Raw genomic sequence first — 25,729 nt, forward strand, 5'->3', positions numbered from 1 at the left:
ATTGGGTGGCTGGTTTAGGGATGATAAGTAAACTTGCCTAAAATTCCTTTTGTAAAGCCTTTATGGATAAAGAACAGGTTTACTTTAATGCATATCTAAGCATACTCATAAACCAATAATTCATATATTTTAACCACCAGTCCTTAGATATTTTTTTTTTTCAAAAACAATTTTATTGATTATTCACCAAACAAACAAAGTACAATCAGTGACTAGACTGGGTGCAACCAGTATAATATGTAGGAAGGCATAATAACAGGTACAGACAAAATTAAACTGTAACAATATATATCACGTCAATAACATGTAAGCAATTAAACAGCACTCAACAGCTATCATATGAATGGGAAGAGAATGCATAAGATTTGATTATGAAGCCAGAATTACCTTCCCATCCTGGTACGGGGGATAGAACAGCTAACCATGCCATGAACCAGAACGGACCTCCCTGATCCCGCCCACCCCTGTGGGGAACTGTCTGTGGGCGGAGGGAGGTCCTAGGAAGCTCAACAAGTCCCGTCGTCAAGTATGGTTCAGTTATAGAACTGAGAGGAGAGGGAAGAGAGAAAAAATAAAAAAGGGGGGAGGGAGGGAAGGGGGGCAAGGAGGAAAGCAGAACGTGGTTGTGGGAGATACAGTCAAATCAGTGACTAGATGTCAGAACGGGCAGAAGGACCTACAGGGACCAGGGACTCTCTGTATTGAGTCCAGCAGGCTCATATTTCTCTAAACTTAGCATGGGTGTCATTGGCACTATGAATAAGTTGCTCCATCTTCTCAATTGTATTCACTCTGTGGTGCCAGTCAGTCACAGTGGGAGGTGTAGTGGACTTCCACCGCAAGGGGATACATTGGGTAGCTGCATTAATAAGGTGCAGCACTAGCGATTTGCGGTACTGTGATTTTGGCAGGGTCGTGTGATGCAGCAGGTACTGTGCAGGGGTGAATTCAATTTACTATGAGGTTGTGCACCCCTTTCCAGAATGGTCGAACCAGGGGACAGTCCTACCAAATATGGAGAAGCCGAGCCACATCTCCAGCATTCCGAGGGGACAGTAGGGAAGATCTTATGTAATTTGTCAGGAGTCCGGTACCACCTGGAGCAAAGTTTAAACCTATTTACCTGGGCAGACACATTAATGGACCCCTTGTGCGTGTGTTCCCAAATACAGTCCCAATCGTCATCCGATAAGTCTATGGACAAGTCCATATTCCAGGATGCTCTGATCGTAGCATTGGAGGCCGTATTGGAGAGCAGCAACGAATACAGAGAGGAAATCATATGGCGTTGGGGTTCCTGTGAGTTACAAATACGTTCAAGAGGGGTCAGATCTCTGGACCAAAGCGAAGGCGTCAGGGTACTGCTAAAGAAATGTCTAAGTTGTAAGAATTTAAAGAACGGGAAGGCCAGATGCGGAAATGCATCGGACATTTCCGAAGGGGTGAGGAGAATGCCGTTGCGGAAGAATTGACTAGCCCGCACCTGTGCGGGATCTGGAACTACTATCGGGTCACTCACGGCTATGTTAGGCGGAAAGTCAGGGTTGTGACGTAGAGGGGTCATAGAACCAGGAGAGGGGGTCAATTTGATCGTACGGCAAACTGTCCTAAAGTTCAGAACCGTAGGTCCAATTAAAGGATGGTCTAAACATGGTTTAGGAACCGAGCGCAAATCAATCCATGGGATATTGGAAATAGGAAATTGAAGGAATGCGTTTTCCACTTCCACCCTGTCCTTGCTACCCTTATGGAGGTGCCAGTCCACAATTCTTGTGAGCTGGCAGGCCTTATGGTAGAGAGCAATATCAGGTAAGTCAAGAACCCCCTTAAGTTTCGGAAGGATCAATTTCTCCCAGCTCAGTCTTGGGGAGTGACCGGACCAAAGAAACGTCCTACAGCACTTCGTGAAAGCAGTAAAAAAGGATTGTGGGAGCCTAATCGGGATGGCTTGCAATAGGTATAAAATCCTGGGGAGGAAGTTCATCTTTAGCACTGCCGCTCTACCAAACCAGGAAAAACTACCCCTGTTCCAGCTTAGCAAATCCTCTTTGTTGTCTGGAGGGTTGGTACAAAATTAATCGCATAGAGGTCCTTCAAATCAGGGGGTATCTTAATGCCCAAGTATGTGATACTATGAGTTTCCCAACGGAACAGGAAGTTTTGTTTACAGAGGGAGACCAGCGAATTGGGGAGGGAGATATTCAATGCTATAGACTTGCCAAAGTTTATTTGGAGATTAGAAAGAAATTTGAACAATTGAAAATTCCGAAGCAGATTAGGGATCGCGGTGATTGGGTCGGAGAGGAACAAAAGAACGTCATCCGCATATGCTGCTATCTTACACTATTTCCCTTTGACATCAATACCCTTAATAGTCGGATTCTCTCTCAATCTATGCATCAAAGGTTCCATTGTGAGAACAAAAATAATGGGGGATAGGGGGCAACCCTGTCGGGTTCCATTTTTAATAGAGAAGGCGCCTGACAGTCGGCCGTTCACCCTGACCCTGGCAGTGGGGACAGAGTACAATGCCAAAATCATTTGGATAATACGCGTTGGTAGTCCCAATTTGCCAAGAACCGCCGCCATGTAGTCCCAGGCCACTCTGTCAAACGCCTTTACTGCGTCTAAGGATAGAAAAGAACCCTCTGTTGTGTGTAGACGTCAACCAGTGGTGGACATTAATCGCCTTGGTGGTGTTGTCCCTGGCTTCCCTCCCAGGAACAAAACCAACTTGATCAACCAAAATAATATTGGGGATGAGAGGCAGTTAACGGTTTGCCAGGATTTTAGCATAGAGTTTCACGTCGACGTTGAGCAAAGAGATAGGACGGTAATTCGAGACCAGCGTGACGTCTTTACCCGGTTTAGGGATCAGGGAAATATGGGCCTTAAGTAGTTCTTTGTTGTGAGGGATGGAATTCGGGAAGTCGTTGTAAGCTGTCAAAAATTTCGGGATTAATACTTTGGCGAAGGTCTTATAGTAGCTAGCCGGAAGGCCATCCGGGCCCGGGCTCTTCCCTGCCTTAAGTTGTTTTAAAGCCATGAGGGCTTCCTCTGTCGTGATGGGAGAGTCTAGGTGTGATACTTCTTCGAGGGGGGAAATGGCAGGACAAGTCAAGAAATTATTAATAAGCGTTTTCCTGTCAGAGGTGGACGGAGTGGGCAAATTGTAGAGGTCCGAGAAATATTGCACAAAGTGGTTCGCAATATCCTGTTTTCGTAACCGTGCCCCCTGCTGAAGAAGTTATAGAGTGTATAGTGTGGGATGCCTTCTTCTTCTGAAGGGCCACCGCTAAGAGTTTCCCTGCCTTATTCCCAAATTCATAGAACAGCTTTTTAGTGAGGGTGTATTTGCGTTTCAGTGTCTTCTGAAGTTCTTCCAAAAGCTCTTCCCGAGCTGTCAACAGTTCAGCATGTGTTTGGTTCGCCAGAGTGAGCTTGTGAGCGTGTTCAAGTGTTTTGACCCGTTCAGACAGTTCTACTATGCTAGCAGCAAAATAAACACCCCCCTGACTACACACTTATGGGTCGCCCATATCGTAGTAGGTGAGGAGTCATCAACAGTGTCCTCAAGAAAGTAGTGGGATAAGGCTTCAGACACCTGCCTAGAGTTCTCTGAGTCAAGTAAAAGGGAATCGTCTAACCTCCAGATCGTAGATCTGGTGTGTTGTGAGGAAATAGTCAAGGACATAGTGATTGGGTGGTGGTCAGACAACAGCATGGGTTCAATAGTAGCGTTTAACAGCAAAGAGAGGTCATTCTGTGTGATAAAAAAATGGTCTAGTCTGGAGTATTTCTTGTGTAAAAGGGGAAAAGTATGTGGAATCTTTGACGTTCGAGTATAGTGTTCGCCATGTTTCATGCAGTGTAAGTGTAGGCAGTTGTGATTTTATCGCGCGCAGTGCTCTATACGTCAAGCAAGAGGAACTAGTCGACGTGTAAGCTTGCCCGATTGAAATGCAGTCAATTGGTAAAATACTTTGCGGAAGAAAGGGACTTGTAGCGAGTTCAGGGCATAGACATTCGGGATTGTGAATGGTAATTCATGTAGTGTGCCTTTAATAAAAAGGTATCTGCCCTGTGGGTCACGTTGGACGTCAGTAACCTGGAAGGGGCAGTGTCTCTAAATCAGAATAGATACCCCCTTCGATTTAGCAGTCCCATTGGGGGCATGGTAGACAGTCGGAAAATTACGGTCATGAAGTTTAGGAACATTGTCAGACCTAAAGTGGGTCTCTTGGAGTAGCGCTATATGTGGTTTCTCCTTCCAGAGCGTATAAAGGAGACGAGAGCGTTTTTCAGGGGTGTTGAGACCGCGCGCATTTAGGGAGTATAATTTAAGTCGCGTGAAGGGCCGTCCTCCAGTCATGTCAGTGGCTGACATAACGCCAGTATCCGTCATCGTGTGAAGCGAAGGAGGGGAGGGGAGGAGAGGAAAAAAAAAGGGGGGGTACTTATAGGCCTACTGACCAAAATAACCGATTAAGCAACTGGACGTCGTCCACTCACTTAAAGTGTGTAGAACAAATCGGTGGAGTACAGAGTGCACAGGGCTCCTACACTCCAGATGGAGTACCGGAACCTCAGTACACCACTGTTTGGGGGTTAACCAGGATCCAGACAGCAGACATAACCCAATAACAGCAAGACAATATAAGTAATGCAATCTAATACGTAAAAATAGCATAGTGCCACCCCAGAACGGACTCTAGGATGGCAACATAACCTGGGGAGGAAGAGGTAAATCCCTAGAAATTAAGTACTGCTTAAGAGAGTCGATATCAAAATAGAATCAACAAAATAAATTAACAGGTCGATGCGTTGTGAGGTTAAAAGACTCCTATTGGGGAACGGAGGGATACCACTTGGTCTTCCCACTACCACTCTCCGATGCCCGCAGGTACCCATCACCATCCACTACCGAGAATAAAACTCACAGGGGTGCAAAACGGCACGATGAGAGACATACACAACCCTAGACCGTATGAAGCAATGTAGAGCAGAGGAGAGTGGGGCGGGCGAGTCATATAATTGGGGCCCCTTATCTGACTATGGCATAAATTACAATCCTAAGCACTAGAATAGAAGTTGTAATCAAAAACATTGACCCACCGGGTGGACTGTTGTCCATCCGCAGAGCATGAGGAAGCGTGAAAGTATACCCAGCCGGTCAATGAGAGAACCAACACTTATACCACATACCACCATATCTGGTCCCAACGTCCCGTGTAAAGGAGGAGTGCGATGCTGTAACAGAAACAGTTAATAAGGAGTGACACAAACTTCAATCTCCAGGGGGACAGTCCGGACAAACAGACTTGTTAAAGTGAAGTCCTCTTGTGTGGTCTACTTGAAGAGAGCTGTGTGGGAGGATCAGGAGACAGTCGACACTGTTGAAGGTTGAAGCGAGGGCCCAGGAGTCGACGCACCAGCTGTGTGGCACCCAGTTCACGTGGAGTAAGCCTGCAGGAAGACTGAAAACCACTGAGGCAGTGCGGGAGGAGGGTTAATTATGGGACAGGACAGTTCAGTAATTCCAGATGCCGCTGAAACCTTGGTAGAGCCGAGCATCGAAATTCTCCATCCGTTCGCTGGAACACATAGTCCGCGCAATACTGTTGTGGTGACAGCCCGCCCTAAGCGGGGACGTGCGCATATCCGCGACGAAGTCTCTACATCAGGCAGCGCGTGAGCGAAACAGAATCGGCTGAGAAGAGCCCGAGCAAAGCAGTTTGGGTATTGTAGTGCCAGGTGGAGTCCAGATTGAGCGCCACTACACAAGTCCATAGTGTGTAAGCCCGCCAATATGTGAGGGGGAAAACAGACACTGTATTTCCTCAGCTGCTTGATTGCGGTTACAAGTGAGCAATGTAAAAACAGCGTACACCACCAAAAATAAACTGACAAAACTTCAAATAATCGAAAAACCTGAGGTGACTTGTATATCATGCAAAAGTCATCAAATCAGTACCTGCTCTTGCCAAATTAATAATCTCTTCTAGCATGCCTAGGGGGAGGCTGAAGGATCACGGTCATCACTCGAGCCATGAGGGCCGGGGGGGCTCTGGTTGGAAGGGGATCTCCTCCTGCGGAAGCGAGTAGCTTGAGTTTCCATGGGCACCTCCTGGGGTTTACCCCATCTGCTGTCAAGAAATAACTTACCGAGGCCAAGATGCCAAGGGCGGCTCACCTTTGCGACCCGATGCGATCCGCCCCCTGGATTTTGAGACAGAGGGAAGGACGCACCAGGAGGCACCGGGACCAGTGGCAGAAGGGGATCCAAGGTAGACCGGGAACTGGATAGCGAAGGCTCACTGGAGACTGTTCAGGATATGCACAGGAAACAGTCCCAATAGAAGGTGCACACAGGAAACAAGGCTGAAGACAAAACCAGGAACAAGCTGGAGTCAGGGGCTGAAGCAAACAGAATATCCAAAGTCCAAAGCCGAAGGTCAGGGATTAGAGAGATCAGGTAGTCCAAGTTCAAGCCGGGGTCAAAAGGTTTACAGAAAGCGTCAATCCAAAAACAAGCCAAGGGTCAGGTAAACAAGATATCCAAGGTAAGGTTTGGCAGCAAGGTAAATCCAGAAGCTGTTACGAACCAGCAATTTGCAGAGAGAAAGGGGCTGGTTTAAATAGGCCACTCAGGTCTCTGATTGGCCCAAGGTGGAGCGAGCTTGTGCGCGCCCGTGAGCGCGCCCGTGCGCGCGCACGCGATGTCCGGACACACCGCGCATGTGCACGCGCATCAGCGGCGCGCGCAACAGAGCTGGTCTGCCGTGAATCTGGGAAGAATGTGTCCGTGAAGAATTGGTCCCCTGACATCTGCCAACTGACCTACGGTACGGAGCAAACCAGTCCGGAACCGAAACAAGTGGTAAGCCAAGGGATTCGTAGAAGCGGGGCAGGTCCTCCGGAACCTTAAGCTGGGCATTGCGACCCTGATGAAAGGCATCCAGGCAAAAGGGGAACTTCCACGTATAGCGGATCTCTTTGGCCATGAAGGCATCCAGCAATGGTTTAAGGTCACGACGATGCTGAAGGGTGATCCCCGATAGGTCCTGATAGATGTGGATCGGGCCTCCCTCGTGCAAGTGCCTCTGGCTTCTGGCCTGCTTCAGGATGTCCTCCTTAAGCCTAAAGTCCACGAGGCAACACACCACGTCCCTGGGGGGATCAGTGTCTCTGCCTCTGGGGCGGAGGGCGTGGTGAATCCTCTCCATAGCAATGATCGACTGCGGCGGCCTTCTGAGGGCGCCATTAAAGATGGCGGTTACCTCCTGCTGTATAAGGTCTCCCTCAACTGACTCCGGTAGCCCCCTCACCCTCAGGTTACGGCGTCGGCCGCTGTTATCCAAGTCCTCCAGGTGACGGTTTACATCCCTAAGCTGAAGGGTATGAGCATCAATTTTTCTGGTAGAGCGATGTAGGACCTGGTCATGGTCCTCCAGAGCTCTCTCGGTGGTCGAAACTCTGTCCGTGAGGGAGTGGATGTGAAACCTCAATTCGACAATGGCGGCTGAGAGAGTGTCTTTTATGTCAGTCGCGATAGCTCTCAGGTCCAAAATGTTCAGATGTGTGTGACGGTATCGGTATGATATCCCCGTCAACGTTCCCTTCTTCCCATAACGAAAATCACCCCAATAGTCCACGAGGAGGGATATCCCTGGAATCGCCCAGAAAGCCACACATGCCAAGCTTACTGCTGGAACAAGACACTTTATTGACACAAAAACTCAGCTTATATGTGGTTACAGCCTGTTAGGAACGCCCCCCTCACACAGTGGGGTTTCCCATACAGATTATAGGAGACAAGTCGGAGCCGACCCTGCAGACACGTTTCTTTAGATAAAGACATCAGTGGAGTTAAATACTAGTTGTAACAGCCTGACCACAATGAAGCAATCAGAATAATTAACATGAGCCACTTATCTAATCATTGTAAACAGTAAGGCCGGTCTCCTTCCCACACACAATAAATCAATTACCATTTGAACTAGGGAGCTGGCTGAGGAAGGGTCATTAACATGTCAATAGCTTGTAACACATGAATCCATTTACCTCTAACCCACAATTTAACCAAGCAGGGAGATTTACACTGACATATCCTTCACAATGGCCCCCCTTTTTCTCCCTGCTCCGGCAAACCCGGTTGGACCTTCCCTGGTCCAGTAGGGTTGACGGGTTCAGAGCTTTTAGTCCGAGGTTAACTCCGTTTGGCGTGACTGACCTCCATTGGTAACTGCTTCCGACTCAGGTATGCCACCGGGTCGTCAGATCACACGCCGGTCAGTTCCCAAGTCTTTGTGCGATCTGCAAAGTCACCAGAAGTCAGTGTGAAGACAGCGAATGGGTCTGTGCGCCGCCGTCTAGGTGTCCTGCTATGGGAGGGGGCAGGTTATGGCTCTGAAGTGACAATCACAGGAGATTCATAAAAAGAAAAAGTTATATTTGTTGGAATGCTGTAGCACTGGTGCTCAGAGTCCGGGGGGGGGGAAGGGGACTCAGAGCCCCATAAGGTCAGCCACCCCCTGCTCCCTCCGCAGCCGCCGGTTCTCCTCTTGGAGCTTCTCCAGCTCCATCTCCAGTTCATGGAGCCTGGGGGGGACAGCCTGCTGTGACCTCAGGTGGTTGTTCTCCTCCTCCATGCGGCTTATGCACTCCTCCAGCTCTATGTACTCACGGATCAGCTCCTGCTTGCTCATGTCCTGCAGGCTCTCCACGTGGTCCTTCATCATCAGGAACTGGGTGGTGGTGTAAGGGGCCACCGGTGGGCCCTTGGCGAACATCTCGGCCTGCATCTGGGACGCCCGCTGCGACTCCCTCTCCTCCAGTCGCTTCTTCTCCTCCCAGGTCCGCTGTTTATATGACTTCCAGGACCTCTTCTTCTTGGAGGGTAGCTGGCGGTGCCTCTTTCTGCCCAGCTCCCTCCAAGGCCCCTCCGGCTCATGGCTGTCGCCCATGACCAGCTGACAATGGTGTTCCCTGTTGTCCGTAATAACAGATTGTACCATGAGGGCTTCGTAAGGGGTGCCCAATGGTTCTTCCTGACCCAGCTCCTGGGGATCCCAAGCTGAGTCTACACAATGGGCTGCTGCTGGTGGGCGGTACCCAGGTTGAGACCAATTTGACCTGGTGTTGTCATTCATGGGGCAATTCTGCTTGAAGTGACCCAACTGTTTGCACCGGAAGCAGCGTTGTTCGTTGTCCTCCTGGCGTGGGTAGCGAGGGCTATATGTCATCGGTCTGTTAGGCGGTTGGTATCTAGCGGCTGGTGGGTGTGAGGGCGCCGTTGGTTGTGGGGGTTGTACCCGTGGTGTGACCTGGTTTGTCTTGCGAGTATCTGCATATTCATCTGCCAACTTCGCGGCCTCTGGTAGAGTCATGGGCCTGCGATCTCTCACCCAATCCTTGACGTCCGTCTGGATGTGATTGTAAAATTGCTCCAGGAGCATTAGTTGCAAAATGTCCTCTGCGGTGGTGGCCTGGCTGCTGTTAACCCAGTTAGAGGCCGACAGGGACAGCTGGCATGCCCATTCTGCGTAAGAGTCTTTCGTGGTTTTGCGTGAGTCCCTGAACTTCTGTCGGTGGGACTCTGGGGTTACTGCATAACGAGCCAGGAGCGCTTCTTTAACCCTGGCGTAGCTATGGATATCCTGATCTGGCACGGTCCGGAAAGCATCAGAAGCTTTGCCTGACAGTTTGCCTGACAATATTGAAACCCACTCTCCTCTAGCTATTCGGTGCAGGTTACATTGTCGCTCAAAATCCGCCAGGTAGTTATCAATCTCACAGTCCTTTTCATCAAAAGCTTTAAAAGCGCTAAACGGAATCTTCCTTGCGTCTGCTGTGCTGTACTCACTGTTCGTAGAAGGTGCGGCTGCTTGTTGGACTGCTGCCAGTTTTAACTGTAGCTCTGCGTCCCTTATTTGTTTATCCTTCTGTAGTTCTGCGTCCCTTATTTGTTTATCCTTCTGTAGCTCCGCGTCTCTTATTTCTTTAGCCTCCTGTAGCTCTGCGTCTCTTATTTCTTTAGCCTTCTGTAGCTCTGCGTTTACTAACATGTCCATCACTTTCAGCACCACATCCGGCGTTGGGTTCGGGCCGAACCACGCTAGCTTCTCTCTCATTAGCTTGTTGGTTGGTGACTCCTCCTGAATCACTGGTGTCTCCATCTCTTGTACTGCTGGCGTTGCTGCAATCCCGTTCTCCTGGTCTAGCTCCATTAATTCTGCTATGATGACGCTTGGTTTTGTTGCTAGCAATCCTTCCACGAACTTCCAGTAGTTCTTTCAGTGTATTTCTTTTAAGCAGGGTGTAGCAGCCTTCCATTCACTGTTCCCAGTGTCTGCTTGGAATCCGGGTGTAAAGGAGAGTAGAAGGGAAGATCCCACTGCTGCCAACCAATTTGTAACGGTATCGGTATGATATCCCCGTCAACGTTCCCTTCTTCCCATAACGAAAATCACCCCAATAGTCCACGAGGAGGGATATCCCTGGAATCGCCCAGAAAGCCACACATGCTAAGCTTACTGCTGGAACAAGACACTTTATTGACACAAAAACTCAGCTTATATGTGGTTACAGCCTGTTAGGAACGCCCCCCTCACACAGTGGGGTTTCCCATACAGATTATAGGAGACAAGTCGGAGCCGACCCTGCAGACACGTTTCTTTAGATAAAGACATCAGTGGAGTTAAATACTAGTTGTAACAGCCTGACCACAATGAAGCAATCAGAATAATTAACATGAGCCACTTATCTAATCATTGTAAACAGTAAGGCCGGTCTCCTTCCCACACACAATAAATCAATTACCATTTGAACTAGGGAGCTGGCTGAGGAAGGGTCATTAACATGTCAATAGCTTGTAACACATGAATCCATTTACCTCTAACCCACAATTTAACCAAGCAGGGAGATTTACACTGACATATCCTTCACAGTGTGGTAGCAGGGAAGCATCCGCTCCTCCCTGACCCGATGCTGGTGTAGGCGAAAGCTCAGCCTGGGGAGCCGTCAGCACTATATCGGATGAGGCTGGAAGTGGCAAAGGTTCTGGGCCTAGTGTGGCTCCTTGGCGGGAGGATGCCATGTTCCCTCTGGACGAGCGGAACATCTCCGGGATATTCTGTCCGTGAGAGCCGGTATTTTCCCTCGGGGAGCGGGAGCGAGAGGCCGAGGAGTGCCTCGAAGCAGTTCCCATGTCAGCAGGCACAAATGGGGTTAGTTAACTCCGCGTATGGAAGCAATCCGCTCTGAGGTGGCAGGAGCTCAGAGTTTAAGCGTCCATCTTCCTGCCCAGTCTGGCCACGCCCCCCAGTCCTTAGATTTTGTCAGTGCATTTGTTTTCACTTTTCAGTCTAAGACCATATACAGTAAGTACAGTAAATAGCTGTCATTATACAATGTTCTTGTCACTCCCTGTAAACTGAAAAGAAAGCACAACTTCTTCATTGTGTAAACTACTAATCCCGTCAATTCACAATGTAATGGAAGTGAACAAAGGTAAATATGCTCAAAGACCAGCCTGTTTGGTACCCATGGCACCCTTCATAGATACAGTAAATGAATGCATGTATACATGAAAGGACGGGAAGTGTATTAGTCACAGGATTGGCAAGTAAAAATAAGCTTGGGGGAAAAAAAACAATGCAGCCTCCACATCTAAGGATGTTTAATATCATGTTACACATGTATTGTTGTTTGTTTGTTTTTAAATATTTTTGTCCCATACACCCTCCAAAGCTAGGAGATGCTCTGTATAGCTAGTCCCACTCTATTTTCAGCATGTAGGGCTATATTCAGATAGAATTGCCTATCTTTAGGCGGGCATAGCGTATCTCAGATACACTACGCCGCCGTAACTTAGTGAGGTAGGTACCGTATTCACAACGAACTTGCGTCTTAAGTTACGGTGGCGTAGTGTAAATGGGCCGGCCTAAGCCCGCCTAATTCAAATTGTCCAGGCTGTGGGCGTGTTGTATTATAATGAGCCTTGACCCCACGTAATTGACGCAAAAAACAAAAGAACAAAAGCTGGACAGCCGCACTCCAAAATTTTCTTTAAAAGAGATGTCTTTATTTTCAACTGTGCATACAGTCACTGCAAGCCCACAAAAATCAGTATGGCCAACGTTTCGCACTGGCGTCCGTGCTTAGTCATGGCTTAGTCATTGACGCTCCTAACGAACGGCGCATGCGCCATCCTTGAACGTATCCCAGTGCGCATGCTCGAAATCACGTCGCAAATAGTCAATGCTTTCGACGTGAACGTAACTTACGCACAGCCCTATTCGCATACGACTTACGCAAACGGGTAGCTTTACGCCAAAAAAAGCTTTCCGGAAACGACGTAAATCAATGCGTCGGGCGGACGTACGTTTCTGAATCAGCGTATCTAGCTCATTTGCATATTCTACGCGTAAATCTATGGAAGCGCCCCTAGCGGCCAGCGTAAATATGCACCCTAAAATACGACGACGTAGGAGACTTACCCTGCTCGTATCTAGGCCAAATCAATGCGTAACTATGGTTCTATGAATCAGGCGCATAGATACGACCGCACTCATTCGGACATACGACGGCGTATCTGAAGTTATGCCGTCGTATGTCCTTTATGAATCTAGCCCGTAGTTTCTTTAATGAGCAAATGTAATTGCTAGAACTAGACTATGATTTTTTTTACCTAACTGATGTTCTTCTTTGAATATCTGCACAAGTTTTCTTTTTAACATTTCAAGTTTATTGTAATAAACAAAAGCAGGACAAAGTGAATCAAATAGCAGTACAGCTGCTCGCAGAGCAGTAATATGGTGTGAACACGGTATAGTAAGCCATATAACATACAACAGGGAAAGCAAATATGACCTATGTAAATTGGCCAGAGAGATTCTCAAATAGAACCTTGGTCATCAGACACTGGGGGTGCCTAGAGGCGAGCAACATTGTCGTTTGACACTTCAGAGCAGAAGGCCCCAACCCTTAACCTTCTCCAAACAAAACCTCCATAAACGTATCATCCCAGGAGAACATATATATAGGGTGGTCATGGCAAATTATTTCCAACAAGCAGCCGTTGCTATAGGCAACAATTATAGCCAGTCTGCACAAGTTTTCAATTAAAGCTTTCTACGATCTGCAAGATGTCATTTGGATCGAGTCACAATCTGCCAATTCCATTAAGATTGTAAGTTATATCTATTTTGCCACAACTGGATCAGTTATAAAAATCACACTTTGTTGCTTGGACTGGGAAGGCAGACCACGTAAGCTGCAATCTGACATCTTTGTGTTTGGGTGTAGATTCGCTTTAGGTAACAAAAAAAAAGAAAAAGAAATGAAAAACATAAATACACAACAGAATTTAGCATACAAAAATCAACTGGATATTACACACAGCTGGGCTGATGGCTGTAACACCACAAAACATCTCCATCGATAACCCGAGAGGCAGACTAGTTTCCCTGGCAAGCTGAAGCGCTCTGGCATGTGGGCAACTTTATAAAAGTACTGATTGCTGACCAGCTGGTAGATTTATGTTTCAATAAGAAAACCAAAATCGCTGCCTGCTCCCCAAATCAAATGTGAGCCTAATCTGGTCTGACAATAGCAGCCAATTACTGGAGGGAGCTGCCTGGCAGTAACAGGGGCGGAGCTAGAGATGATGTGAAATTTGCAAAGTGGCACAGAACTCATACTGCTTGTCCTCAGCTAAGAAAACTGCCCGCAGGACACAGAAAAAAATTCATGTTGGCTTTGTGTACCATGAATATTTTCCTAATGTGCATTCAAACCTACGAGTATAATTAGTTTATAAACATTTACTTTTTATTAGGCGCAATATAGTTGTGTAATTACTAGCAAAGAAGATAGTGATACTGATATATTTGCTAGCAACCAAAGCAGAAATAGGCAAACATACTCTAGGTAAAAATGAAATGACAACATCAATAAATATTATCAGAATAATTGTTAATGTGTGTCTAATCAGTTATCATTTTAGCATCTTTATTTGGTCAGATTTTCTAAAGAAATGCTTGACACATTTGTAAGTTATAATATAATGTATATTAAACTTGAACATATTTTTCCATAAAACCAATTACAGTAATTAATGTGAAAAAGACATAGACATCTGTCTGAGTAAAAGATACTAATTTGTCTTAGTCTGCTAATTTCTGCATTAAGAGGAATGTTTCAAGTGACAGTCAGCCAGTAGGCAAATACCATATTTTTGGCTCCATAAGACGCACCTGACCATAAGACGCACCTAGATTTTAGAGGAGGAAAATATGAAAACAAATAAAAATATCCTGAACCAAATGGTGTGCTATTTCTACACTGACAACCAATGTAAGAGGGCATCCTACACTGATACCCAATGTAACTGGGACATTCACATGGCCACAACAGGAGTATTTGCATCAAGCACCAATGTATTGAGACATTTACACTGACCAGTGATGTAACAGGTGTATTTACAGTACCCCCCATCTCTCTACTAATATCTGTATTCTTATCTCCCCCTCAGTACAACTCTGCCCCTCTAACTCATCTGCTAACCTCTGTCCCCCAAACCCCTCATCTTCTAACCTCTGCACACCAACCCCTCCATCCCATTCAACTCTGCACCTCTTCACACCTCCTCTGCTCACCTCAAACCTCCCCTCTTTGATCACTTCTACATGCTCACCTGCATGCTGTTTACATCTTCTTGGTGGGCAGCATGCAGAGGTTCAAGTGTAATTTGCATATGAATCTCGGCGGCCGGCCTTATTAACATAACAATGCCCGCACAATTTACATGTTAATGCTGATCCTGTGGGGGTTAAATAAAGAACAATACCCTTTTGTTTCTCTCCCTGTAGCAGCTGAAGGCAGGGGAGAAACAGGATTAAGCTGGGGCAGAGCGATGCATAGGGCATCGTCCTGCTGTCGAAACGGTCCCCTTATCAGCGGCTATCGTGGTCAGTATTCGCTCCATAAGACGCATACACATTTCCCCCAATTTTTTGGGGGAGAAAAGTGCGTCTTAATGGATCGAAAAATACGGTACATTCCAGAAGACCAGGGACTGTATGGATAACAAACAGTGAACAATTCACAACTGTTGTTTCACAGCATGGTATCTACCTGTGATGCCAAACCATTGTAAAGAAAGGTTCAATTGGCAAAGGGCTTGGGTGAACAATTGAGTGGCAAACAGTACTGCCACAATTCTATAACCCTCTATATCATCTGTAGGTGTAAACTCAATCTGAAGTGCAACCTTGGAGCGTAAGATATTAAATAGGGATGGGCCGAGCGTCCCCCTGTTTGGTTTGTACCTTTTCGAACATTGGGAAAGTTCAGAACCGAATAATGAACGCAATTAAAGTCTATGGCCTCGTACACACGACCAGGTTTCTCGGTAAAAAAAAAAAGCAAGAAAACTGCTTCTTGTCGAGATTCCCGTTCGTGAGTACGAGGCATTCAGGTTTCTCGTCTGGAAATCAGGCAAGAATCTCAACGAGAAAAAAAGAGAACCTGCTTTTTTTTTTTTCTCGTCGAGATTCTAGTTTGCCTGTTTCCAGACGAGAAACCCGAGAGTGTGTATACTTACCTGTCGCCTTGGAAACCTGTGCATGCTCAAAATGACTTTGACGCATGCGCGGTAGCTTTCACGGCATAGGTAGGGTGAAGCAAGACGTCGGCGACGGCATTGAATATGACGACCGTATGCTCATCGTATGCAATGACTTTACCGCGGTCTTTCCTTTCAAGAGAACCACAGTGTCTGTTCAGAAAGCACGCTGGATGCAGAGTAGCCCAGCAGCTCAACAGCATACTGGGCAAGTTCTGGTCAGTGGTCTATTCTCATGACCCAGTAAGCCATCATCAACTGGAAAGCTCTCCATCTCTGTTTTTGCCCTTATATAATCATCCACCATGTGATGCAGACGCTGCCCATGGGATGTAGAAGCTGACAGCCCTGGTTGGCAAGGACAAAAAAAATTGAGAAATCATTTAAGCGGCCGGCCTTCTCCACCGCTCCTCTCTTGACCAACAGAAGCTTTAAAACAATGTTTTCCACGACAATGTAACCTTCCAGAGTCTGGAAAAGCGTTCAATAAACTTTTTAAGGTGTCCTCAAGAGATTTTATCTTCTGCACTCTCTGTGGGGACGGGATGAGTTCTGAGACTTTCCCCTTCTAATTAAGAAAGTGATTTCCACGCCAAAATGATTTTAAAACTAAAAATGTGGGATAAAATACAAATATATCAAAAAGCTGCTCCCCTAGAAAAAAGAGGATAGATAAATCTCTTAATTCAGTGAGTAATTGGGTGATAGGGGGCGCTATTGCAATAAAGTTAACCTTAGTAAAGTGTATCAAAAAAAGGGTGTGCACCAATTGAGACACACAATCAAAATGTGAATGAGTAAGTGCAATTATAACACTCACAGTAGGAATTGCAAATCAGGTGATATATACAAAACTATAATATAAATATATAAAATTGATAAACCGTGCCAATAACCATGGATAGGTATAATGGTGACCAATCTATAAGCAAAACAAAATAGAAAAGCGGTGCTCCCAAAGCCAAGAGACAAAAAAAGTCCAAAGGAAAAAATTATAAACACTGTCCATGTAATCCTAAAGTGATGGTTAACACTTTCCCAAATGGTAACAATTCAGCTTGAATGAGGAAAACAGAGGAACATGCAATCTTCTTAAATCATGTGCATATAATTTCCCCTTCTAATGCCGCGTACACACGACCGTTTTTCGGGTTGTAAAAAATTAAGTTTTTTTTTTAATGTCATTAAAAACAATCGTGTGTGGGCTCCAGAGCATTTTTCATGATGTAAAAAATGGGCATTAAAAATTTCGAACATGCTTTAATTTTTCACAATGTTTTTAACGTTGTCATTTTTAAAGTTGTAAAAAATGGTCGTGTGTGGGCTTTAACGACGTGAAAAAAAACATGCATGCTCAGAAGCAAGTTATGAGATGGGAGCGCTCGTTCTGGTAAAACTAGCGTTCGTAATGGAGTAAGCACAATTATCAAGCTGTAACAGACTAAAAAACGCGAATCGTCTTTTACTAACACGAAATCAGCAAAAGCAGCCCAAAGGGTGGCGCCATCCGAACGGAACTTCCTCTTTATAGTGCCGTTGTACGTGTTGTACGTCACTGCGCTTTGCTAGAGCATTTTTTATTCAAGATCGCGTGTAGGCAAGGCCGTTTTAACAATCGGGTTGAAAAAAATGTTGTTTTTTCTAGACCATTAAAATGTCATTTTTTACAACCCGAAATACGCGGCATAACAGTGGTCAAGGAGGGTTGCCAACCAATAGTGATCCTTCTCCTTTATGGCATGTATTCTTGGGTCCTTTCACAGGCTTTGAAGCCATGTGCCACAAATTTGCAGAGGCATGAGATGCAGGCTCCTGAGGATTAGAATATCTGGAAGTGCATCCTCCCAGCCACATACTACCCCCAAGGGTTCTGCAGATGGAAAACCGTATTTTACTGTTTGACGTATGTCTTCCTCTGCTTCAATGCCTTGGAAACTACCAGAATCCTCCTCCTCCTCCTTCTCTCTCTCTTCTTGTTTGTTCTGTGGCAAGTGGCGTCACTAGGGTTGGTGTCACCCGGTGCGAGAAAAATTGTGTCACCCCCCCACCAACTATAGTCCCCCCTCAGTACAGATCCCCCTCCACTAACTACAGACCCCCCTCCCGCAGTATAGATTCCCCCTCCCTCAGTACATACCCCCCACTAAGTACAGACACCCCTCCATCAATATAGACCCCTCCCCCAGTATAAACCTCCCCCCTCAGTACAGACACCCCCACCTAAGTACATACCCCCCAGCAGTACAGACCCCCCCCCCCCCAGTGCAGGCCCTCCCCAGTTACAGACACCCCCTCAGTTACAGACACCCCCTCAGTTACAGACACCCCCTCAGTACAGACACTTCCTCAGTTTCAGACCCCCCTCAGTACAGTACAGACACCCCCTCAGTTACAGACCCCCCCTTGGTGCAAACCCCCCCTAGTGCAGACCCCAGTAGTACAGACCCCCCCCTAGCATTAGACGCCCCCCCTTACCTTACAGACCTCGGAAAAGAGCAGCAGATACACACAGCGTTGTGTCCCTCGAGTGCGGGCTCCTCCTCCTCTGTGGATGTAAACAGAGGAGGGGGCAACGGCTTCCTTTCCGCTCCGCTGATGGACAAAGCCGTGGCGCAAGGGCAGCGGGCAGGCGGTGTTAGTGTGGTGCCGTAACCCACGCCTGGCTAGCAACGCCGCTGTCTGTGGCATAGAAACAATGATGTCTGCATAAAGTGGACCTTGAGAGGAAAGGAATCCCTCCTCTTCCTCCCACTGCTCTGCCTCGAGTGCCCTGTCCATAATGCCATGCAGAGTTGGCTTCAGCAAGAAACATAACAGAGATTGTGCATTGTCACGGCTCACCATCCTTGTGGCCTCCTCAAATGGTGATTGTACAGTGCATGCATCCTTTATAATCATTCATTGGTGTGGGGGAAAAAAAGCTGAGCTGGCCTGAGCCATTGTGCCATACTGACACAGGTACTTGTTGACGGCCCTCTGCTGCATGTGCAGCCGCTGCAGCATTGCCAAAGTTGAGTTCCACCTGGTGGGCATGTCACAAATCAGGCGGTTTACGTGCAGGTTTGTGCCATTATCACACACCACCATTCCTGGCTCCAGCTGGTGTGTCTGTCCTTGCAGAGCTGCAAGAATCTTTGATCCGGTGTGGTTCCTGTACCCTAGATAAACCAGCTGAAGCACTGCATGGCACCTTTTAGCCTGACTCATTGAATAGTCATTTGAATGCTTAGGGGGTACTTGAGGTTCATAGGACAATTTAGCAGAGGAGGGCATGGAGGAGGAGGGGGCAGAGGTGACAAATCTGGCATCATCGCCAGTTGTATGTAGATTTGGGAGGGCACAAAAAGCTGCAGCACTGAGCTCTGTCCTGCTTTCTTCCGAGTTGAAAACAGAGTTACCCAGTGTGCTGTGAACAAAAGTATATCGTCCCTGCCCATGCTTGCTGGACCACGCATCAGTAGTAATGTGGAGTGGAAATAGTGTAAGAGGCTACGCTAAGCAGAGCTATGAAAATGTATATATCCTTAGCTAACCACAAGGTATTCGGAGGAGGGAATATGCTATTATTGGGCTTGGAGTTATTGCTTTGACCCAAGTCCAGTTGGAATTGGTTGCTTCATCGTGACCAATTATGTCATATAATAATTCTGATGATTTAGGAATTATCTCCGGATGACGGACCCCTGCTTTCACTGTCTCTTGGCATTGTTAACCCCCTGTATTAAGAAGCAGGACACATGCATGAGGCTTTATTTCCCCACAAATAGAGCTTTCTTTTGGTGGTATTTAATCACCTCTGCGGTTTTTATTTTTTGCGCTATAAACAAAAATAGGATGTCAATTTTGAAAAAAAAAGCAATATTTTTTTTTACTTTTTGCCCCAAAAATATATAAAAAAACGAATTTCTTTCTCAGTTTAGGCTGATATGTATTCTTCTACATATTTTTGATAAATAAGCAATAAGCATATATTAATTGGAGATAGATTTATGCCATTTTTACTATTATTTTTTGTTATTGGCGGACACTTTTGGCACTATTTTGGGACCATTGTCATTTATACAATGATCAGTGCTATAAAATGCACTGGTTACTGTGTAAATGACACTGGCAGGGAAGTGGTTAAACACTAGGGGGCAATCAAGGGGTTAATTGTGTCCTAGGGAGTGATTCTAACTGTAGGGGGGATTGTATTACTAGAACATGACAGAGATCACTGCTCCCGATGACAGGGAGAAGTAGATCTCTGTCATGTTGCTAGGCAGAACAGGGAAATGCCTTATTTACAAAGGCATCTCTGTGTTCTGCCGCTCCATGACACGATCGCAGGCCTCCAGTGAACATCGAGTACGCGGGACCCGCGGGCATGCTCACGGAGTTCACGGCGGGCACGCGCCCACACCACTGGCGGAGTGCATGCCCACAATGCCGCGATTTACAGATATGCCCATTTTCCCAGCCGTGCCATTGTGCCAACGTACAGTATATATTGTCGTGCACTGGTCGGCAAGGGGGTAATAACAACCTATATAGTTTTAGTAGGTTTAGAAGACTTATTACAGATAAATGAATTTCACTGGTTCATGTAAAGGTCATGGTTTTTAAAAAGTTAAAAAGCAAAAGGCTCTATAAAATATACAGAGCCCAAAGTGGAGCTTGACACTATATATCCACGGTAAGGCATGGCTCATAAGACAAAGGAAATATATTAAATCGGTGCAAACAAAGTTAAAAACGATTGAACGGATAATTGTTACAGTTGCCGGTTGAGATCAATGATCTGTTCAGACTCAATTCAATTATCCTTCTTAACTGAATGAAATGAAATTATGATACACAAAAAAAATCATGCCATTCACTTGGAGAACAGACAGGAACCAAACTACATTTAAAGCAGTAAATCAGAGTTTAAAATGGTTATAAAATGTTGGCTTTGGTCGAAAACCTCTGCTAATCACCAACACATCTATAAGATCAGTTATCCTGTTCGGCAAAACAAAATGTAAGAAAATGATCCATCGTTATGGTTTTGTGGTTTAGGAAGTATTATTCTTCTCTACCGTCCTGCAATGGCCAGTGTATTGTGTTTTATTAATGCAGATTGCAGAAGTCATTTCAACTGTAATAGTATAGTGATTTTATTTTTATATACACATATATTACTTGCAGCATACCTTATCCCAGCCATGGAATGGCAAACAAAATAAACAGTTGTTATGAGCTTAATGTAGGTACTTGAATTTATACAGTTGAACCATTAAAATAACACATTAGAAATTTTACAGACACGAATGGCCTGATGTCCTGAGATCAACGCAATGTTGTACAGGGGTCTGTTAGAATGATATAATTGTGTTTTTTCATCCAAGGTTACTGAAGAATTAAAGCTGATTCAAAAATAATTACATGTTAACTTTTTGTTGACTGCGTAATGTATAAACTTTATGCAGTGGCAGGAAAAAAAGAGCTTTAACACCCACTTACCGCTAAGATATGCGTCCATGGCAGCCTGAGGCTGTGTGCTGAGAGCGCGCTTAGTGCCTAATCCCAGCACACTGACCGAGTTGTGATCAACATCTCTCGGTCATGGCTTCTGAACTGAAGCTTTTGGGATGGGCTACCAATCATGTGAAAGCCAATCACAGTGATCACATGATAGAGAATCCACACTGCTTCCTGGATTTTAAAGCTGTCTTAAAGGGTCATAATGAGGTGGGTTGATGTAATTCAAATGCTGGGTAGATGGCATTACTGTCCAATCACCTGATAGTGGTTGGGCTTAGCTATTGGCTGCTCAGGCCTAAGCACTGTCACATAGGGGAGATCACAAGCTTTACCATACCTGGAAACCTCACTCTATTACAGTAATTGAGTGAGGGTTCTGGTGTAGTGGGGAGATGGTTATAAAGCATGGATTGGTGAGTATACCCTGCTGGATAGGGATATTTCATGAAGAGACACTGTCACTTTGCATTGAATGCCACTTTCATAATGAATTGCTGCAATTTGGGCCAAATCCTGTAAAATAGTTAAGCAAACACATCTTTGTTTAAGCATATACAGTATAAAGTCAAAATGTTATCTTTTAGCCTCTCTATTTGTCCTGGTCACCATTGTCCTAAGGACAGAAATTGGAGGGGAAATCCAAAATGTAACAGCTTTCACAGGAACAGGAGTTAAGAGGAAATGTTCCAATGGAAACACCTGTTTTGAGTCAACTGTTTAAGAGGGACGAAATTGGAGGGATTTTTTTCACTTCCCGCTACATCTTTGGGACAAAGGGTCAAGGGAAATTTCCTCAGTAGGACACAGTCAGCAAATAAAAAAATAATCTTATAGGCATATGGGACCAGATTCACAAAGAGATACGACGGTGTATCTCCTTATACGCCATCGTATCTCTGACTTACACTGGTCGTATCTATGCGCCTGATTCATAGAATCAGTTACGCATAGATATGGCTAAGATCCGACAGGTGTAACTGTGTTACACCGTCGGATCTTATTTGTAATTTAAAAATGGCGTGGGGGCGTTCCCGCTGATTTACGCTGAAGAATATGTAAATCAGCGAGATACGCAAATTCACGAACGTACGCGGACCCGATGCAGTGTTGTTACAACGTTTCCGTAGCGGTTTTCCCGGCGTATACTTACCCCTGCTTCTATGAGGCGCAGCCAATGTTAAGTATAGCCGTCGTTCCCGCGTCGATTTTGAATTTTTTTACGTAGTTTGCGTACGCCGATTCAGAAACCCGCGTGCCGCAAGTTACGCTCATGCCGAAACCACTGACGTCCTAGCGACGTCAGTGGGAGCAATGCACGCCGGGAAATTTCGCAGACGGCGCATGCTCATTTAAATCGGCGCGAGAACGCGCCTGATTTAAATAGTACACTCCCCCTAGCCGCGGAATTTGAATTCCGCCGGGGGATTTACGATCTGCCGCCGCAAGTTTGGAGGTAAGTGCTTTGTGAATTACCCACTTGCCTCTAAAACTTGCGGTAGCGTATCTTAAAACAGATAGATTTTGCGGATCTAAAGATCCGCTGATCTTTCTGAATCTAGCCCATGATCTGTTCTATCCTCTATCCAAAATGAAAGCACACACAAGTACTGCTGTTACAAACTTTTTGTGTCATGCACCTGATTGGTATTGTGCTAGGTTGACGTCATGGAGATAATGAGAATACTTAGGCACTTGCAGGAATTGACCTGGTAATAGCAAATTTTTATCTGATAGCAAGCTCATTTTTTTATGTGTTATAATCTCTGAAATTCCCACTCTGGAGATGAAAAAAAAAGTGTGGCCTATATGACTAAATTAGTTAGGCAGGCTGTGCTGTGAGTTGGTACATTGCCACAGAATGAGAAGGGGACTAGGATGCTCAGGCCCTGGCTGTTAGAGGATTTAAGAGAGTGGTAGGTGAGGCAAAGTGACTTTGTAGCTGTGAGGGAGGATGTTTTAGGGGAACAAATTATCATTCTCACAGATGTTAAGGTTAAAGTTAGAAGGTTAAGGATTAAAATAAAACATTTAGATTAGAGTTTAGGGGCCAGATTCACGTAGATCCCGCAAGTTTAGGAGGCAAGTGGCTAATTCACAAACAACTTACCTCCAAACTTGCGACGGCGGATCCTAACTCCCCCGGCGGAATTCAAATTCCGCGGCTAGGGGAGTGTACTATTTAAATCAGGCGCGTTCCCGCGCCGATTTAAATGCGCAGGCGCCGTCCGCGAAATTTCCCGGCGTGCATTGCTCCCACTGACGTCGCTAGGACGTCAGTGGTTTCGACGCTTACGTAAACGACGTCCGTCCGTATTCGAGAACGACTTACGCAAACGACGTTAAAAAATTCAAATTCGACGCGGCAACGCCGCCTATACTTAACATTGGCTGCGCCTGATAAAAGAAGGGGTAAGTATACGACGGGTACGCCGCTACGGAAACGTCGTAAGAAGACTGCGTCGGGTCCGCGTACGTTCGTGAATTTACGTATCTCGCTGATTTACATATTATTTATCGTAAATCAGCGGGAACGCCCCCGGCGCCATTTTTAAATTTAAAAATAGATCCGACAGTGTAACACAGTGTAACACTGTCGGATCTTAGCCCTATCTATGCGTAACTGATTCTATGAATCAGGCGCATAGATAGGACCAGTGTAAGTCAGAGATACGATGGTGTATCTGTAGATACACCGTCGTATCTCTTTGTGAATCTGGCCCTAGAAGTTTAAGTTTTAAAGCCATGGATAGAGAGGTAAAATGGTTAGAACTCCTTTTGCCTTTGCAAAGCTTTGTTAAAGAGATTGTGCCTTACTTCCTGTGCTACTGACAGCATTTCCTTGGACAGGAAGTGAGGGAAACTCTTCAGCAGCAACACATACACAAATAAAAACAGTTTTCCTTAAATAGAGTAGGGGAAGGCTAGAAACTCTGTTAGATTGTTATTTTTCTATGCCTACTTGTTGCAGATTTTACTTTACTTCCCGTCTGTTAAAAATGTTGCCAGCAAGACAGAAGTTGAGAGTAAAAATCTGACAGGAGTTCTAACATTTTCCCAATCTATACAAAACTGGAAAAAAAGCTTTTGGCTTTATGTATACTTCAGGGGAGCAGGTTAAAGTGACCTTAACCTCATGTAAAATATAACTTCTAAACTTGAGTTTAGGAGCTTTTTTTTTTGCCAAAGGCCCAAAACTGAACTTTATAAATGTACACATAGCAAATAGGGTTTTACAAGAGTTTAGAGGCTGAAATGGTTAGGGGGGTCCCTTAACCTCCCTCTCCTGAAATCAGAAGAATTGCATTTAGGATAGGAACACTTTAACTGCTCTCCGCAAAATCGCAGTAAAAACGCTGCACAATTGTGCCGCATTTTGTGTTTTTCTGCTGCCGGCGGTCAACCTAGTTTGAGTGTACATGAGCCCTAATAGTGGCCCCAAGCTGCTTAGGCTTACCTTTGCTGCCACACCCCCCATTTGATCTTCAAGAATAGCGAAGTCCTCTATAAAGATCTATAAGGTCTTATAGGACAGCACATACTAATTCATATGAGGGAAGAAGAACATACCTGGAAGTTCTTAATATATCTTTTTAGTCCTGGGCTGGCAACCAACTGGGAATGAAGAAAGGTATAGGTACAAGTACAGTGGCATGTGTATGTAATATATAAAATGAGTAGATACATCCCTAAAGCCCTGTACACACAATCGGATATCTGATGGAATCTAATCCGATGGATTTTTTTCATCGGATATCCGATGAAGCTGACTTTCATCAGTCTTCGCGTTAAGTGTTTACACCAGGAAGATACAGGCGTTTGTTCGAGGAGCCTGCCGGCTCGACTTTTTTACATGCTGTAATACGTCTACTTTGATGTAAGTGCACATCTTTTTATCTTATTAAAAAACCTAAAGGATCTTATGCTATGGGAGCTCTCCTTTCTTTTTAAACATATGTACCAGTATACTGCTTGAGGCCATCCATCACTGTGACCGTCCCAGCTTGGTAATATGCTGTGAGGATACCATTATCATATGCTGTCTATGATCTCCTGTAATAAGAGATCGTAGAGTTCCGGTAAGAGTCAGTGTGTGACCTAGGTGGAGGTGCTTCTATCATCACTTTTCTCAGGAGTTGGGATTATCTTTTTTTCATTTTGCTATGGACTTTTTTTGTGGACTGTGATTAACCCATTAGGGTTCCTTTGTTTCCTTACCAAGTTCACGGTGTGATCACTGTTTGCTATATACTTTTCGTAATATTTGCGCTGATTTCAGTGCATTATACATTAGCGCAGCTTCTTTTTTGTATATTGTGTTTTGATGTTGTATAACATTTTTTAGTTGCAGCTTTTTTAGTAGGTAATTAGAGTAAGTGCAGTATTTTTTCCATTTTAACAGTCTTGCCTACTCACCATTGGTTAAAAATCCGATCGTGTCCAACGCGGTGACGTAAAACACTACGACGTGCTGAGAAAAATGAAGTTCAATGCTTCCAAGCATGCGTCGACTTGATTCTGAGCATACGTGGATTTTTGACCGATGGATTTCCTCACACACGATCGTTTTTTTTCTATCGGTTTTTTAACCATAAGAAA

Source organism: Rana temporaria, chromosome 3, assembly GCF_905171775.1.
Source record: "Rana temporaria chromosome 3, aRanTem1.1, whole genome shotgun sequence".
Taxonomy (NCBI): domain Eukaryota; kingdom Metazoa; phylum Chordata; class Amphibia; order Anura; family Ranidae; genus Rana; species Rana temporaria.